Raw genomic sequence first — 17,799 nt, forward strand, 5'->3', positions numbered from 1 at the left:
ATTTTTGTATGTCTAATCATCATGTATGGGTGAAAAAGCCGGGCAGTTAAGAAAGCTGAAAGGAAAAAAATGTTTCATTTGAAATGTGGTGCTGGAGGATAGCTTTCTGGATAACCTGGACTGCCAGAAAGACAAACAAGTGGGTCCTAGATCAAATCAAGCCTAAACTATCTCCGTGGGCCAAAATGTTGAAATTGAAGCTGTCTTGCTTTGGGCTCATCATGAGAAGTCAGGATTCTCTGAAAAAGACAACAATGCTAGGAAAAGTGGAAGACAGCAGGAAAAGAGGAAGAGCAAATATGAGATGGACTGACACCCTAAAAGAAATCACAGGCTTGAGTCTGCAAGAATCAAGCAGGGTGACTGAGGACAGGACATTTTGGAGAGTGTTCATCAATAGGGTTACCATGAGTTGGAGGTGACTTGATGGCACGTAATAATTCTCATATTAGCTGAGATATGTATTGGATGAAATTCTGTTGCATAGCATAGCAAGTCACACTAAAGGAGAACTGTTGAATTAATGGAACTTACGGAGAAGTTGACTCAGTGAATCCCCATTGATTCAAACAGCCTTATTTAGTACATCCTAAACTAAGCAACAGGATTTCAGTCATTGTACCTGAGATAAGTAAACACACATGGGGGGAAACACATTAGCACCTCTCAAACTGCTCGACTCATGCCAGATGCAGTGAGTTTGAAGTGGACAATATTGTGAAAATGTGAGAGTTCTCCATGCATACCAAGACCTTGGATTGTGAAGATGCTGCAGCAAGCAGCAAGTCTCTACATGTATTCTTTCACTTCCCTTTGGACATTAGGAAAGAAATCATAAAACTGTGGAGCTATAGAGCTGGGAGGGACCCATCTGGTGTTCTGAGTTTATCTGGTGATTCAGGTGATTATCTGAATGTCTCCATTTGTTAAGGGCATGTATGTTTTAAGTTCAGCCCCCTGAAGCAGTAGAAAATCCACTGCTAAAACATCCCTCACACAATGACCATCCAAACTTTGTGCAAAAGCTGCTAAGGAAGGAGTGTCTACTACCTTCTGACTTAGTCCATTCCATTGTTGAAGATCTGTTACTGAAGGACAGCTCTTTTTGGAGTGAAGGTATCCGCTTTCCCATCAGAGCAAACCATGATGCTTTGTGTAAAGGTTTGCAGCATAGCCTCCCTTTTTGGTCTTTAGAAGCTGCTTTAGGTGACTGAAGGATTTAATATGAGGAGAGATGGGGGGGGAGGTTCTGGGGAGAACTTTAGACTAGAAGAGAAAGAAAGAAGATTATAAGGAAAACTGAAGATCAAAATGAAAAGATTACTGAAAGGGAGTTAAAAGAAGAGCCATCCACAGAGTACAGCTTTTCTATATTACATTCTCTTCAATAAAGGTAAACAACAGCTCCCTCTACACCATATTCTGGTGTTTACAGGATGTCTTATCCATGCTATAAATTAGGAGTAGCCATCTCTTAATCATGCTTGGTGTGCTATGTCCTTCCCTGCCGTGTTCCTTCCTTTCCCACAAAGAGCTATTTTACTGCATACGCTAACAAAGTCTTGCCTCTAACCTTGTTTACTGTGGTACCACAGCAGCTCTGACCTTACATCTGTTGCCAAGCTAATAGTCAATAAGTCACAGTTAAACTTGCAGACTATACAATGTTGTGCTCCTGGCAAACCGATGCAGTGTCCCAAACTCCTTTTTCCATTTTGTGTGCATTCTTTTCATAGGAGTTTGGTGTTGCTCTTGAAAATCTTTATAATGGGGAGGCAACAAATGGAATGAGAGGGACGGGAAACAATGTTCCAGTGAAAATAAGGAAGTTATATTCAAAACTTTGGCGATATAGAGCAACATCAGAGGATAATAAATATAATTTGGAACATTGCATTGATTTCAATGTATTAAGTTATTGTTGATAGGAAAATTGACACAGCTGAGCTGACTCGGGTTCGGGATGCAAATATCTTTAACTTGCCATTTTATTAAACGTTTGCCATCTTACCTGTAATTTCATAAACACCATCAGCAATTTCAGAATACTTTTTGGATACAATTGCATTTTAATGTTCAAGATAGCTGTGATGTTTTGTGTTATTTCATTTTATGAGACAGATTTATCCACATATAGTATTTTCAGAGCTCTCCACTCCCCAACAGTGTCAAGTTCTGAGGTAGCAGAACTTAATAATTATAGCATAGTTTCAAGAAACTTGTATAATGAGCATATAAGAGGAGATGGACCTGGTCAGACCAAATGCCTGACTAGTCCATCATTTTGCCTTCCCAGTGGATGGCAAGATATTAATGAGATACCCACAAGTGAGACTTCCTTGGTAGTACTCTTCTGATCATGTTTCTTGATGACATTGTGTGTTCCCTAGATTGCCTCTGACAATGGGCACAAAAAACAGCCATTATGGCTTGTGTCCTTACACATTGATTAGTTAGTCTAATACCCCTCTAAAATAATGCAGATCATCAGCAATCACTGTACTTTGTGGTAGTTCAACAATATGATGTATGAAGAAGTGTTTGCTTTGATCTGTTTTGCATATTACACCATATAGCTTTGTTGGATGACACCAAGTTCTAATGTTATAGAAAAAAATGGACGCAATGAATTTCTATATTCACTTGCTCATACTGTACATAACTTTATACACTTCTACCCTATCTGCTCTTACTCATTTTTTTTTTTTGAGTTAAAAGGTCCCAAACATTATTTGAAATTCTGTTGCTTAGCATAGCAAGTTGCATTAAAGTAGGCACATTGAATCAGTGGAAATTTTGTAAATCATCTTCTCCATATGTTCCACTACTTCAGATGGATTTATTCTAGTTGCAACTTCCTTATGCTAAAGGAAGTGACAACTAAAGTGAATCACTGGAATTTATGGAAAGTTGACTTATTAAATCCCCACTAAGTCAATGAGCATACTCTAGTATGCTCTTTGATTATTTTGAAAAGCCTACATTATTATTTTGGTTTCCCTTTTCTTCACCTTCTATAACTCTAAGATATTGCAGAGACCAGAACTATATTCTAGTCTATAGGTAATACAACAAATAATACACACACAAGACGGGGGGGGGGGAAGAGTCATGTAATTGTTGTTATTTACAGTAACAGTCTCTAGTACGTGGGTTTCGGAAGGATGAAAATCATAGAATGAATAATAAATAAATAAACCAGAACTAAGTTTATTTACAAGGGAGTGGCTAGGCGAGGATAACAAAGGATGAACATGGGCAATGATAGGAGTAATGGGTTTTTCACCAGCTAAGGCTAATTATTAACTCTAAGCCAAGTTTGATTCAGTGTAGAGTCATTAACAGATATGTTAAACATATGGATGCTGACACAGCAGAATGCAAATAGAAGAGAAGACATAAAATTAATGCCTCTTCATTTGAAAATCAATGATGATGATGATGATCCTTTCATGTAGGAGGCAGGAAGATTGTGGACATGTTAAACTAGGAAAGGTTTGAGGCAAAATCTGTTTAGTCATCATTTTAATGTAAATCAACCTAATTCACTTGATCCAGATTAATACACCACAATTATCCTTCAGTTTTCAAACTTCCCTGAGTTTTGTGAAGCAGTTCCCCAGGCAACAAAACGTAATTAGTGTTAATCCTCATGAAGTCTTAAAAACATTCAGAAATTGATGTGAAACATGAACTTGAGATGGAACAACTGCATACTTGAGAAAGTGTGTACGGTATGTCAAAGAAAGGAAAAGACATATTGGTCCATGCCTACATTTGAAGGTAGAGAGAATGTAAGGGAAGTCCTGGCCTTGTCCCCAAACCCTGCTCAGCACATATTTTGAGACAGCTCTTGTCTGCACAAACTGCTTGTATATATGTCCTGTCTTCAAGATTCAAAACCAGAAGACAGGCCCCAGAGCCCAGTCTCCTTCACTGCAATACATCCATACTAGAGCTCGGGAGTCCTGGATTTGAATCCCCTTTGATCTCAGCTAGAAGAACTCCAGCTCAGTTTTCTCCTTGACAAGTTGCTACACATTTTGGTGTTTGTTTGTTTTTTCTTCACCAGAGGAATAATCTGTTGCGTGAGCTGTCTGTAATGGTACAGCCCAAATGTGAGTCCACATGCTTCATGCGGATTAGGCCCAAGTACTAGTCGTGTAATATATACTGTTCGGCGTCATAGAAGGATACTGTATTCTGCTTTGCTGCAATGTACATCATTTTTGTCTTTTATATTCTTTTTCTTGTTGCTCAGCAATCCTCTTTCCAAAGTTCCATTAGATTAAGCACCTTGTGTTAAAATGTGCCTGTCCCTCTACGTAGGATTATGACATTCCAAAAATCAATAGACTTGTCATGCCAGATTTCTTCATAAAGTGAGCCGAAGCTGCCAATTCCTCTTAAGAAAATCTCAAAGGAAATTAAATTGGGTTGCTCACTTCTTAGAAGTCCTGAAATGCAAGTTAAAGTAAGTTGAGCCTTCAAGTCATGTTAAGCAGATACTTACTAATCAGGGCTTCGCTGTAAATCTGTTCCTTTCTAAACATGAGACTTAGCAGTTGGTGAAAGACACAGTGCAACAATGATACTGTATACCCAGATGATTTTTCTCAATTGACCTCCAGTTGTAATTCCAAACATCCATCTGTCAATGCAATCTTTTCCATGCCTGTTGTGACATGCTGTCAAGTCACATGTGATTCAAAGAGACCCTAATAAGGTTTTCAAGGTAAGTGTGGATGTTACATGAGCATTTGTCCCACTGTTTCCTCCAGTGTGCTGATGGAATGGGTCACTCTTTTTGCTGGCAATCAGACAACATAAGTGCCTGTGCAAGCCCATCCCCAGAGCGTTTCTATCCCACAGCTTTTTGGCCCCTATCAGAGGCTACTAGCTTTTAGGTACACTCCATTTAATGTATTCCCAGTGCGTGTGATTGCTGGGATTGAACCAAAGTGGAACTTGCTGCTTTGAATTTTCCATCTGGCTTCAATTTCCCAATATCAACTTAAAACTTCCACTACTTTGCGGATATTCTTAAGTGGGTAAGCTTGGGAAATACTGGGAAATTGAAATCAGATGGGGCAGCAAAAGAAGCGAAGTGTCTTTTAAGCACTGTTTTTTTTAAGGCAGCACTCATCAGCTGCAGCTTTTAGAAAAAATAAAAATATTTAAAGTTTCCTTTCAGAAAGAGGAGGACACAGGAGGTAGCAAGGAAGGCTTTTGTTGTTGTTTTCTTTCTTTTTCTTAAGGGAAGCAATCATATAAGTTTGCTTCAGGTGCATATGCCAAGTGAATGCAAGGATTGCACCAAATGGCATACTGAACTTCTGTATGACCTTATGCGACCTTACTTAGCCAGCTCCAGTCTGCTCTATCTGAGCCATCCCACCAAGCTCTATTTAAGGAGTGGTTTTACCAGTGGCAGTGAGTTTTCATGGCCAAGCAGAGATTCAAGCCTAGTCTCAAGAGTGAGTCCTCATCTGTTCACTACACTGCACTAGCTCTTCATGTCTACTCAGAGGTTACTCCCAATGAGTTCAATGGGGCTTATTTTCATGCATGTAGATAAGGACTGCAGCCTAAATACTATAATTTAGCACGGTCAGTATCTGGGGACTTTTGAAAATTGTAGTCCCAAAATGCAGACATGCAGACCTCTGCTACAATTTTATTACACTTTAGCTTTGAAACAGAGCTGAGGACAGAGCAGATAAAGCAGAAGCATGATGCAGGAGACAAGATGTAATTGTCAATGGCATGCATTGTTTACTCACTTGTTTTTCAAACTGATATCCTGTAATTCTCAGTCCAATCTGGGGTGTCAGAGCATCTCACCACACAGTCCACCTACACACTATATCTACACAATGAAATCATCAGCAACAATACATTCCAATGATACTTTTTAAAAGTCCAATGCATTCAAGCTGATGAATGACAAACCAAACTCCATATCACTACTGTTTAAATAAATCAGCTTATAACTTTTGGTGTGGGGCATGGTTATTGCGCATATACAAGCAGTTTGCCCAGTGTCAGGATCAGTTCACCCCCTTCTGCTTGGATTATTAATGCTCCAACTAGCCAAAAGTCTACATTAACCAATAGTTCCTAGATCAATTAATATTTTGAAAATTGAAAAGGAACAGATGGCAGGAACATTGTGTGTGCAACACTCCACATGAAACAATTATTTCCTTTCAGCTGACCAAAATCTGCTAAAATGTATAAGACCCTTATAAGACTTCACAAAATAAGACTTTAAAAAAAAAAGCTCCTCTTTTTGGCCAATGTGACTATGTGAGCATAACAGGTTGTGTAAAAGGGAATAAGAAATAACTTAAGATATTAGTGATTTAAGGAACATGTTCCTTACAAAACGACAAAAAAAATAAAACCCTCTGAAATATAGTGCTGGCTCTACAGCTTGAAAATGGAGTCAGACACAACTGGACTAAGAATGTCAAGGGGAACCTTTACCTTTACCATTCAAGATGTACCTTTTGATGGAAACAGTTCACAGACACTAAAATACAGAGACTCCTGAGTTTTGCAATGGGATGATTAAGCTCCTGTATTCATTTATTTGAAATCTCATCTGAAAGGGAAGGCAAATCTTTGTCAGCTAAGTTACCACAGAGAGGGAGTTCCCCAACTTTTCTTGTCATGGAATGGACTTCCAAGGTTTGGGGCACTCTTCTCTTGAGGTGTGTTCCATTTACTTTTAAAAGTCTGCATCATTTTCTAAATCTATGTCCAGGATCCAAATGGGCACTTAAACAGATAGAAAACCCATCAATCAGTCGATGAAGAGGTGATTTTCTTCTCCACGCAGTTTCCACAAATAGTCTCCTTCACTTCCTCCCCCACACTGATTGAAAAAAAATACTGAAGATCAAAACATACACACAATTGTAAATACAGTGGATTGAGCAGAGATGTCCAGCACTCCGTCTTGCCCGGCAAGACTCGAACTCTTTCAGCCTGTGACACCAGATTTGGTGAACAAAGCGCTTGATCGGTGTCTAGCCACCACTTCCTCTCTTGACCGTTGCCCGGCCTGGCTAATCAAAGCAGCCAGGCCTATAACAATGGAATGGGCTACAGCGATAATTAATCGGTCTCTCCAGGAGGGCAAGGTCCCTCTTGCCCTCAAGGAGACACTCATTAGGCCCATTAGGAAGAAACCTAATTTGGCAGTGGATGATATTGGCAATTATAGGCCTGTCGCCAATGTTTCCTTCCTCAGGAAAGTGGTGGAGAGGGTGGTGGCTGATCAGCTTCAGGCTCTTTTGGATGAAACCACTGGCCTGGATCCCTTCCAGTAGGGCTTCAGGCCGCGCCAGGGCACAGAAACAGCACTTGTCGCACTGTTGGATGACCTATTCAGGGAGGCTGACAGGGGAGAAATGTCCTTGTTAGTCCTCCTTGACATCTCAGATGCTTTTGATAACGCCGACCATGGTATCCTCCTGAGGAGGCTCTCTGAGTTGGGAATTGGTGGCCTGGTGTTTGACTGGCTCTGATCCTTCTTGGAGGACCGTCCTCACACTGACGACACACAGCTCTACATCTCCTTTTCACCTACTTCAGTGGATGCCGTTCTGTCTCTTCAGCTCTGTCTGGGGGCTGTACTGCAATGGATGCAGGAGAATGGGTTGAGGCTGAATCCGGACAAGACGGAGGTCTTGAGGGTGGGTGGCCGCTGCATTAGCGGCTTGGGAAACTCCTTCTCTTTCGGGAGGGAGTGACTCTCACTGCGAAGAGTAAGTTCGCAGCTTGGGGGTACATCTGGACCCGGTGCTCACCATGGAAACCCAGGTGGCATCAGTGGTCTGCTCCACCTACTACCATCTGTGATGGATTGCCCAGCTACAACCCTATCTTGGTGGTGGAGCCCTCACCACTCTGATCCATGTCCTCCTAATCTCAAGATTAGACCACTGCAATGTGCTTTATGTGTGGCTACCTTTGAGATTGATGCGGATGCTTCAAATGGTGCAGAAGGCGGCAGCCAGATTACTTAGTGGAATGAGAAAATACCAGCACATCTGTCCCATTCTGGCTGCCTTGCATTGGCTGCCCATTCGTTTCCGATTGATTTCAAAGTGTTAATGATGACACATAAAGCCCTAAGCGGTTTAGGACCTCGATACTTGGCAGAATGCCTTCTCCCACCTAGTTCTACTCGAGTCACTCGTCATAGCCAGGAAAGACAGTTGAGGGGCCTAACGCCAAGAGAGGTCCGAAAAGAAAGAACAAGAAATAGGGCCTTCTCAGCAGTGGCCCCTCAACTGTGGAACAGTTTGCCATCAGAGATTCGCCTGGCACCCTCGCTGGGTGTTTTTAAGAGCCAATTAAAGTCCTGGCTCTTTAAGCAGGCCTTACCTCCTATCAATACTTTCTTTTTCTTTTTAATTTTTTTAAATTTCTTTCCATCTTGACCAATGTTAACCTTATTAATTTAAATTGTTGTTTTAACTGTATATGTATATTGTTATATGAATGATTTTATGTAAGCCACCCTGAGTAGATTTTGTCTAGAAGGTGCAGGATAAAAATCTAATAATAAATAAATGAAATAAATAAAATGCACAAATGCTCTGATTTGGTTTTAATCATGGTTTTCCCCATTTCATGAAAAATTACTGGGAGAGGGAGATTTGAAGGAGGCAAAAGATTTTTATGCTTCTCAAGAGATGGCATGGGTTTTACAAATTTTTAAAAACACCATTCTGCAGAACAGAATTAATTAGCTACCATTTGAGAGCACTACGGAAAGGGGGTTAAATGTGGTCTTCAACTAGGTGGAACTAGGAGGTTCATGGAATTATCTCAACCTACATCCCTGCTTTTCTTGCCTGTTTTTGATAGTCATCCACTTAGTCATAATGGATAATTATCCAAATATTAGTCTATGTCATTCTGCCTGAAGAAACCTGTCCCCCACATCAGTTGACATCTCATAATAACTAATTAAAGTATTTGTCTAATTTATTCCTCGCTTGTTAAACAAATTAAAAGTTATGGTAGTTCAAAACTGAAATCTACAGTCCAAAAATGTTACACAGTGCCTGTGAGCAGTTTTTAAATCACCTCTCTCTAAGCTTCTCCTCCTACATAGGTCTTTGTTTGCCAAGTATAGACCTAATTAAAGCTACATCTGGCTCCTCCTGCTTGCTTGCTTGCTTGCCTGTTTGCTTGCTTGTTTTGGCACATTGCTATTGATTCCTACCCTTTACAAAAATGTGACAATTTCCATGAAAACTAGATTGTAGCTTTTTTTAAAAAAAAAAGTAATTTCATCTATTCGAAGCTCAAAATCTCATAATATTATATTTAATGCAGATCTCATACTGCATGTGAGAGCTATGAACTGTTTTAGAGAACAAATCTGGGCATGTACAATTATCTGGAACAGGTCTATGACTGTGGAATAAAGCCACAATGAAAACACACTGATCACCATAATCACCCATCTCCTGAAAAGGACGAACGCTGATCTCACAGCCATAAATACTCAACTCCGAAACAAACTGCACCAGAGCACAGAGTGCTGTCCTCTGAAGATGCCGGCCACAGAGACTGGTGGAACGTTAGGAAGAACAACCTTCAGAACACGGCCAAAGAGCCCAAAAAACCTACAACAACCATTAGTATCCAGTAATCTTCATTAGAACTAAAGTGCTAAAGCTATTGGCTACCGTGTGAGTGTAGATAATAAACTAAATTAAAACAATTTTCAGGAAAGTTATTGTCAAGGTACCTTCCCAATTCAGTAAGCAGATTTCATCCATTTTCTCCATGATGCAACTGCTACTAAATAGGTTTTATGCATGCTTTAGTTGATGGGCTTTTCCCCCATTATGTTGCTGGCTTGGGCAATGAAATTACAAGTACAGTCCATGTGGTCTCAGAAGACTTGGTGGTATATACAGTATTTACATTTTTGCTACCAGATGGAAAGAGGGCCCCAGCACTGAAATTTTCTTTCATAACTGTTGTGAACAAGAGAACTCCTACTGTCTTCAAATATATGATGCAGGTAGAAAACCCACTGTAATAATTAATGGGTCTTTCCTTGAGGGCAGATTCCTTTCTGCCCTCAAGGATACACTCATTGGGCCCATTAGGAAGAAACCTAGTTTGGCGGCGGACGAAATTGGCAACTATAGGCCCGTCGCCAACATTTCTTTCTTAAGCAAGGTAGTCGAGAGGGTGGTGGCCGATCAGCTTCAGGTGCTCCTGGATGAAACCACTGGCCTGGATCCATTCCAGTCGGGCTTCAGGCTGTGCCATGGTACAGAAACGGCATTGGTCACCCTGTGTGATGACCTATTGAGGGAGGCCGACAGGGGCAAAATGTCTCTGCTGGTCCTCCTAGATATCTCAGCGGCCTTTGATACCATTGACCACGGTATCCTCCTGGGGAGGCTCTCTGAGTTGGGAATAGGTGGCCGGGCTTTGGCCTGGCTCTGTTCCTTCTTGGAGGACCGCCCCCAGAGAGTACAGGTTGGGGAGAGTGTCTCGGCCCCGTGGAGCCTCAATTGTGGGGTCCCACAGTGGTCGATCATCTCCCCAATGCTGTTCAACATCTATATGAGGCCGCTGGGTGGGGTCATCAGGAGGTGTGGAGCATTGTGTCATCAGTATGCAGATGACACACAGCTCTACATCTCCTTTTCACCAACTGCAGGAGATGCCGTCCTGTCCCTTCAGCGCTGCCTGGAGACCGTGCTGGAATGGATGCAGGAGAACGGGCTGAGGCTGAACCCGGACAAGACGGAGGTACTGAGGGTGAGCGCCCCCACAGTTGGGGATTTGGGAAACTCCCTCTCTTTTGGGGGGGTGACTCTGCCCGCCAAGGATGGGGTCCGCAGACTGGGGATACATCTGGACCCGGCGCTCACTATGGAACCTCAAGTGGCGTCTGTGGTCCGCACCGCCTTTTTTCGTCTTAGGCGGATAGCCCAGCTGCGACCCTACCTTGATGTTGGGGTGCTCACTTCCTTGGTGCATGCGCTCGTAATCTCAAGATTAGATCACTGCAATGCGCTCTACGTGGGGCTGCCTTTGAGGCTGCTGCGGAAACTACAGGTGGTGCAGAATGCGGCGGCCAGATTACTCAGTGGAGTGAGAAGATACCAACATATTTCACCCACCCTGGCCACACTGCATTGGCTGCCCATCCATTTCCGCATCGACTTCAAAGTGTTGATGCTTACGTATAAAGCCCTAAACGGTTTAGGGCCTCGATACTTGGCGGAACGCCTTCTCCCACCAAGATCTACCCGTGTCACTCGTGTGAGCCAGGAGGTGAGACTGAGGAGCCTAACGCCGAGGGAGGCCCGGAAGGAAAAGACTAGAAATCGGGCCTTCTCGGCGGTGGCTCCTCGTCTCTGGAACAACCTACCCCCTGAGATTCGTGCGGCTCCCTCGCTGGGTATTTTCAAGAAACAATTAAAAACATGGATGTTTAGGCAGGCCTTCCCAACAGATAACTCCTGACAATTTTTCCCTTCCCCTATAGCTCCCCATTTTGTTTAGTATTTTTTTCTTTTCTTTCTTCGTTATGTAAAATGGTTTTGTGTATATTATTGTATTTCTTTTATGTTGTTAGCCGCCTAGAGTGGTCCTCACATGACCAGATAGGCGGGATATAAATAAAATAAATAAATAAATAAATAAACCCCAATACAGTGAAATTGCTTTGATAATTCCAATAATTAAATATTGCTGCTGCAGTTTAGGATATCATCCAGGATTAGAAGTGTGTGGCTACTTCATTCTGGGCCTGTTTGGGTTGGTTATGGGTATTTCTGGGGGGAAAAACACTTGAGAAATGTCAGCTCTTTGCTCATTTTTACAGCAGACTTTTCCCTCTAAGACATTTTGCGGGTCACAAGGGTATCATTTTGATTGAGTCATGACGAGACAAAAATACGAAAAATCAATTTCTCAGAATTCTCTGACTGCTTTCATGCACCTTATATTAAAACTGTGGCATGCTTTGAAAAGCCTGAGGTTGTGAATTCTGCCTCTTGCTATTCCTTTATATATATTCACACAAATCTCTCCCTCCACTCATCTCTCCAGTTACTACATTCTTTGTCTACATGATGACAGAATTGCATAGCTAAAGTTAAGTTTATGTGTAGGTATACATATTTGCAACTATAGTAGACTGTGCAAATTGTTCCACCTAGTGTAATATGAGCAGACCCAGAATTTTTTTGTTTCATTTTGTTCTTTCTTGACTAGTTTTGCCTTTCAAGGGCAGGAATGTTCAAACTGCTGAAGAAACATCATTCTCTTTGTAGCCCAACTAGAGCTTTCAAACAGTGGTTCTCAAAAGATTGCAGTTAAAGACTCAGCATCAGCAGAGGCTGTCAAATGTGCAAGGCCTCTGAGAGCCTTCTCAGCCATAGCACCACATCTATGAAATGCTCTCCCACTCCAATTTCAGTAGGCTCCCACACTAGTAAAATCACAGAATAATGGAGTTGGAAGGATCCTATGAATCCATTAAATCCAACTCTCTGTTCACTTCAGGAATTCTTGGCTCAGCTGACCAAACATTTATATATGCTCAGCATTTTAAAAACCTAGCTGGATTTATTTGTTGTTGTTTCAGCTAAAGGATGTTCTTTTCCAGTAAGCCTCTGGGCAATGCATATAAGAATATAATAATTGCTTGTTTTTCTGTTTATATTTGTTATTGTTTGTTTGTTTACCATCCTGAGATCCTGTGTAGTGTGGGTCAGGATATAAATTGCATACATTTGTACCATATGAATTGAAAATCTCTTTGTCAAGAACCTTGTTTCTCCTTATTTTGCTCAATATTGTCATGTGTCACCATACACGATACACTGAGGACACACATTGAAGAACTGTAGGATAAGTATTTCTGAGCTGAATTAAACAATATAAAGAGCTTCTCACGGACATCAGGTAGTCTTTTTTTTTCAAAGCAATGTGAGTGATAGACATTAAGTCTAATTCAGTCATGGAGCACATGAAACAGAAAAGATAATGGAAAATTCCATAGTTGGATGGCTTCTGGGAAAAAATAACCTGCCCAATTCTGAATATTCTTATGAATATTAAAATCAGGAATTTTTTCTTCTGGAATTATAAGGAGTTATTACTGGGTGAAACCTTATCTGACATTTCACTATAAGTTCCAGATACTGTATTAGAAGTGCAGAGGACTGCACCTTTGATATTGCATGACCAGTTAAAACAACATTTCATAAGCCATTTCTGATAGAAAGGGGCAAGCAACACACAAAAAAGTTACAATTTTTGAATGGGTTCTTGATCATGTTTTGCAAAGTCCTTGTACACAACATGGTCCTACTCTGCAAATCTGAAAAAAGTTGGATAAGCACTTTTAAATATCATTAAAAAAAACAACTCCTACTTTTGAGCATGTTTTGTTACCATTTTTGTCAACCCTTAGCGAATTTGGTAGGGTTGTTGTTTTTTTAAAATAACTACTACTGCTACCATAGCAGAACATTAGTCTTATTACAAGCTTTTTTATTTGAAGTTGATCCGTCCTATTGTTTAGAAGATACAAGACTAAAAAATGTTTCTTTTACATATGAATATGTTCACAAAGTTTGGTCACACAGGCTCATGGAACTATTCTGTAGCCTAAACTCTTGCCAGTACTTCAGGAAACTAATTAGTTTCATTGAGGTGAACACGAATTGCTTCTGAATGATAAATGCATAAATATATTTGAACAAGTAAACACAGAGAGACAGTAAGCATGATGTGGGGAGATGGAAAAAGCAAGAGATTAATAATGGAAAGGGGGGGGGCAAAGAGAGAGGTAAACCAGAGGAAAAGAGAAAGAGAGAAACCATAGAGAGACAGAAAAGAGAAAGAGAGAAACAACAGAGAGACAAAAACAGACACGTGTCACACAGAGAAATAGAAAAACAGAAAGAGGCAAAGGGAGGAGGAAGAGAGGGAATAGCAAATAGAGGAAGAAAGAGGGAGAGAGACAAAAGCCAAAGGGGCATACAGAAAAAGAGCAAGTGAGAAAGGAGGAAGAAAGAAAAAGAGAGAGGGAAGCGATGGAGAGAGAGAGAGAGGGAGGGAGGGAAGGAGAAGACACAGAGAGATAAGGAGGGAGGAGGCACAGAGAGAGGAAAAAGAGAGAGGGAGAGGGAGAGGAGCCGCCAGAAAAGACAAAGACTTCGCATTTGATTGCTTCAATTTGGACAACTGGAATATGGAAATAGTAACAAAGGCACAACTTTAAGCAGGGTTTTAAAGACAGCCTAATTATATACTTTAACTAGAGTAGCACAGGACCATGAGAACTGTTGAGTGAGACTACTGATCCATCTGGCCAAGGGTTGTCAGCTCTGCTGGCGGCAGCTCTCTTGGGTTTCAAGCAGGATTCTTTCCCAGCCATAACCACAGGTCGCTTGGTGACATTCCATCCACATACTAACAAAACCTAACTTTATTTAGTTTCAGATATTGTGTATTCAGGGTGGTACAGTAGAAATTTCTCACCCCCAGCATGAGAACTGAGCAATAGGCACCCTTTTTTTCTGCCATGTTTTCTGCCTTTTCTGAAACATGTGATAGTGCAAAAGAACTGTTTTTTGCCACAGTGAGCACAAAAGACAGATAAAGATATGAGCAACCCATCCAATATACCATGTTTGCTAATTTGTGGGAGAAAGTAGCACTTGTTGCATTTGCTGATGCAAATATCAGTTAGATAAATTTATTCAATATTCTTGGAGACTGAAAGAAATAATTATAACCATTCTGCAGCAATGTGGGGATGAGGGCGGTTACATTTCCTTGTTCAAATCTCAAGACAAATCAGATCAGGATTCAAAGGTAAGGGTGGCTGATACTTTTATTAGACCACTAAGTCACACTGTGTTGCCTTCGGCAAGCTGCACAGCCCCAGGGCACCCCCAGAAGAGAAGGGGAAAGCAAACCACTTTAGAGTATTCTCTACTAGAAATCCCAGGAAAGGATCATCATAAAACGGAATTGATATTTTGGCACATCATCACCACGTAAATTACATGGATAGACATCCAACTCATGGCTCCTCGCTATGGTGCCAGAAACATTCTGGAACTAGCAGTTCAAAAAAGCAAATTATTTCCTATTCTCACTATAGGGCATACCATAGTTTTGAATGAAAAATAATTGTTATTTTGTTAAACTAAAGATGGGGGGAGGAGGGCTTTGGTTGAAACAACTACTTGAGAGTTTTGCAGAATTAATGTCAATGCAGGCAGAAAAGCAGATTTTTAAAATCTGCTGTATAATCTCAAAAAGTCCTGCATATGGATAGTAAGCATTGAAAAAAAAATGGTTTTCAGCTTAGCCTCTTAAGAGCAAGCATTTCCAAAGCCCTGATCTGTCAGGCTTGCTAACTGAGGTCATAGTGAATAAAAAGACAATCTAGTGCTTACATTTGGAACAGAATTTAAGTGCAACATTCAGACTTGTTCGATTTACTAAAATATGGCTGATGGGTTCAAAAATATCATCATGACAATTCAAAGGTCAGATGTTTTTCCCATCTTGCTCAAAGTTAATAATGCAAAAAAATTGATCCTGCAGCACAATATATGTTGAGCATTCAGCAAATTAATGAGGTCATGTAAACTGCTAGTATTTTTGCATCTAATAGGAACTGGTCCCCTTCACGGATTGCTGCCTTGTCGTGGCGAAGGGGCTTGAATAATTCAGAGAAGCTATGGGCTATGCCATACAGGGACACCCAAAACAGACAGGTCATAGTGGAGAGTTCTGACTAAACGTGATCCACCTGGAGCAGGAACTGGCAAGCCACTTCATTATATTTGCCAAGAAAACTCCATGGACAGAAACAAAAGGCTAAAAGATATGACGCTGGAAGATGAGCTCCTCAGGTCGGAAGGCGTCCAACATGCTATTGAGGAAAAGCGGAGGACAAGTAGCTCCAGAGCTAATGAAGTGGTTGGGCCAAAGCCAAAAGGACACTCAGCTGCGGACATGCGTGGAAGTGAAAGGAAAGTCTGATGCTGCAAAGAAAAATATTGCATAGGAACCTGAAATGGAAGATCTATGAACCTTGGTAAGCTGGATATGGTCAAACAGAGGATGGCAAAAATAAACATTGACGAAACTAAAATGGACGGGAATGGGCAAATTCAATTCAGACAATTACCATACGTATCTACTATTGTGGCCAAGAATCCCATAGAAGAAATGGAGTAGCCCTCATAGTCAACAAAAAAAGTGGGAAAAGCTGTACTGGGATACAATCTCAAAAATGATAGAATGATTTCGATACGAATCCAAGGCAGACCAACCACCGATGCTGAAGAGGCTGAAATTAACCAATTCTATGAAGACTTACAACACCTTCTAGAGCTGACACCAAAGAAAGATGTTCTTCTCATTCTAGGGGATTGGAATGCTAAAGTAGGGAGTCAAGATAAGAGATAAATAACAAGAGATAAAAGGACAGCAGGTAAGTTTGGCCTGGGATTTCAAAATGAAGCAGGGAAAAGGCTAATAGAGTTTTGTCAAGAGAACAAGTTGGTCATCACAAACACTCTTTTCCAACAACACAAGAGGCGACTCTACACATGGACATCACCAGATGGGCAATACTGAAATCGCATTGATTATATTCTCTGCAGTCAAAGATGGAGAATCTCTATACAGTCAGCAAAAAGAAGACCTGGAGCTGATGGTGGCTCTGGTTATCAGCTCCTTATAGCAAAACTCAAGCTTAAATTGAGGAAAATAGGAAAAACCACTGGGCTAATCAGGTGTAATCTAAACCAAAGCCCTTATGAATACACAGTGGAAGTGAAGAACAGATTTAAGGAACTCAATTTGGTTGACAGAGTGCCTGAAGAACTTTGGATAGAGGCTTGTAACATTGTACTGGAGGCAGCAACATAAACCATCCCAAAGAAAAGGAAATGCAAGAAAGCATAGTGGCTGTCCAACGAGGCCTTACAAATAGCAGAGAAGAGAACAAAATGCAAGGGAGATAGGGAAAGTTACAGAAAATTGAATGCGCACTTCCAAAGAATAGCAAGGAGAGACTAGAGGGCCTTCTTAAATGAACAGTGCAAAGATGTTTAGGAAAATAATAGAAAGGGGAAAAAAGAGAGGTTACTTACCTGTAACTCTAGTTCTTCGAGTGGTCCTCTGTGAATTAACACTAATGGGTTAATTCTGCGTATTCGCAGATGTCTCAGAAGATTCTGGAGCTAAACAAGAGTGCTAGGACCACCCCCCGCAGCCCACGTGGTCCACCTGTCCTAGAGGTTACCTTAGTTCCTCAATTCTGCTGCACCTCAAAAGAGAGATGGATGTGATGGAAGAGGGGAGGATGGGCGGGAAGTGTGAATTCACAGAGGACCACTGGAAGAACTAGAGTTACAGGTAAGTAACCTCTCTTCATTGTGGCCTCTGTGAATGCACAAAAATGCGTGAATGACAAGCTTACCTTGAAATAGGTGGAGGGACATCATGGCAGCACAGATGATAACACTGCTCATCCAAACCTGGCCTCCTCCTTGGCCCGGACATCAAGCCTGTAGTGCGAGGCAAAGGTTGAAGGAGTAGACCATATAGCAGCCTTTCAGATGTCCTGAACAGGTACACCCTGAAGGAAGGCAGTGGAAGTTGACATCGCTCGAGTAGAATGGGCCCTGATTGGACCAGGCAAGGGCTTGTGGCAGTGCTGTAGGCCATGTGAATAGTGCTGACCACCCATCTGGAGATAGTCTGAGA

This window comes from Pogona vitticeps, chromosome 5, assembly GCF_051106095.1.
Source record: "Pogona vitticeps strain Pit_001003342236 chromosome 5, PviZW2.1, whole genome shotgun sequence".
NCBI lineage: Eukaryota > Metazoa > Chordata > Lepidosauria > Squamata > Agamidae > Pogona > Pogona vitticeps.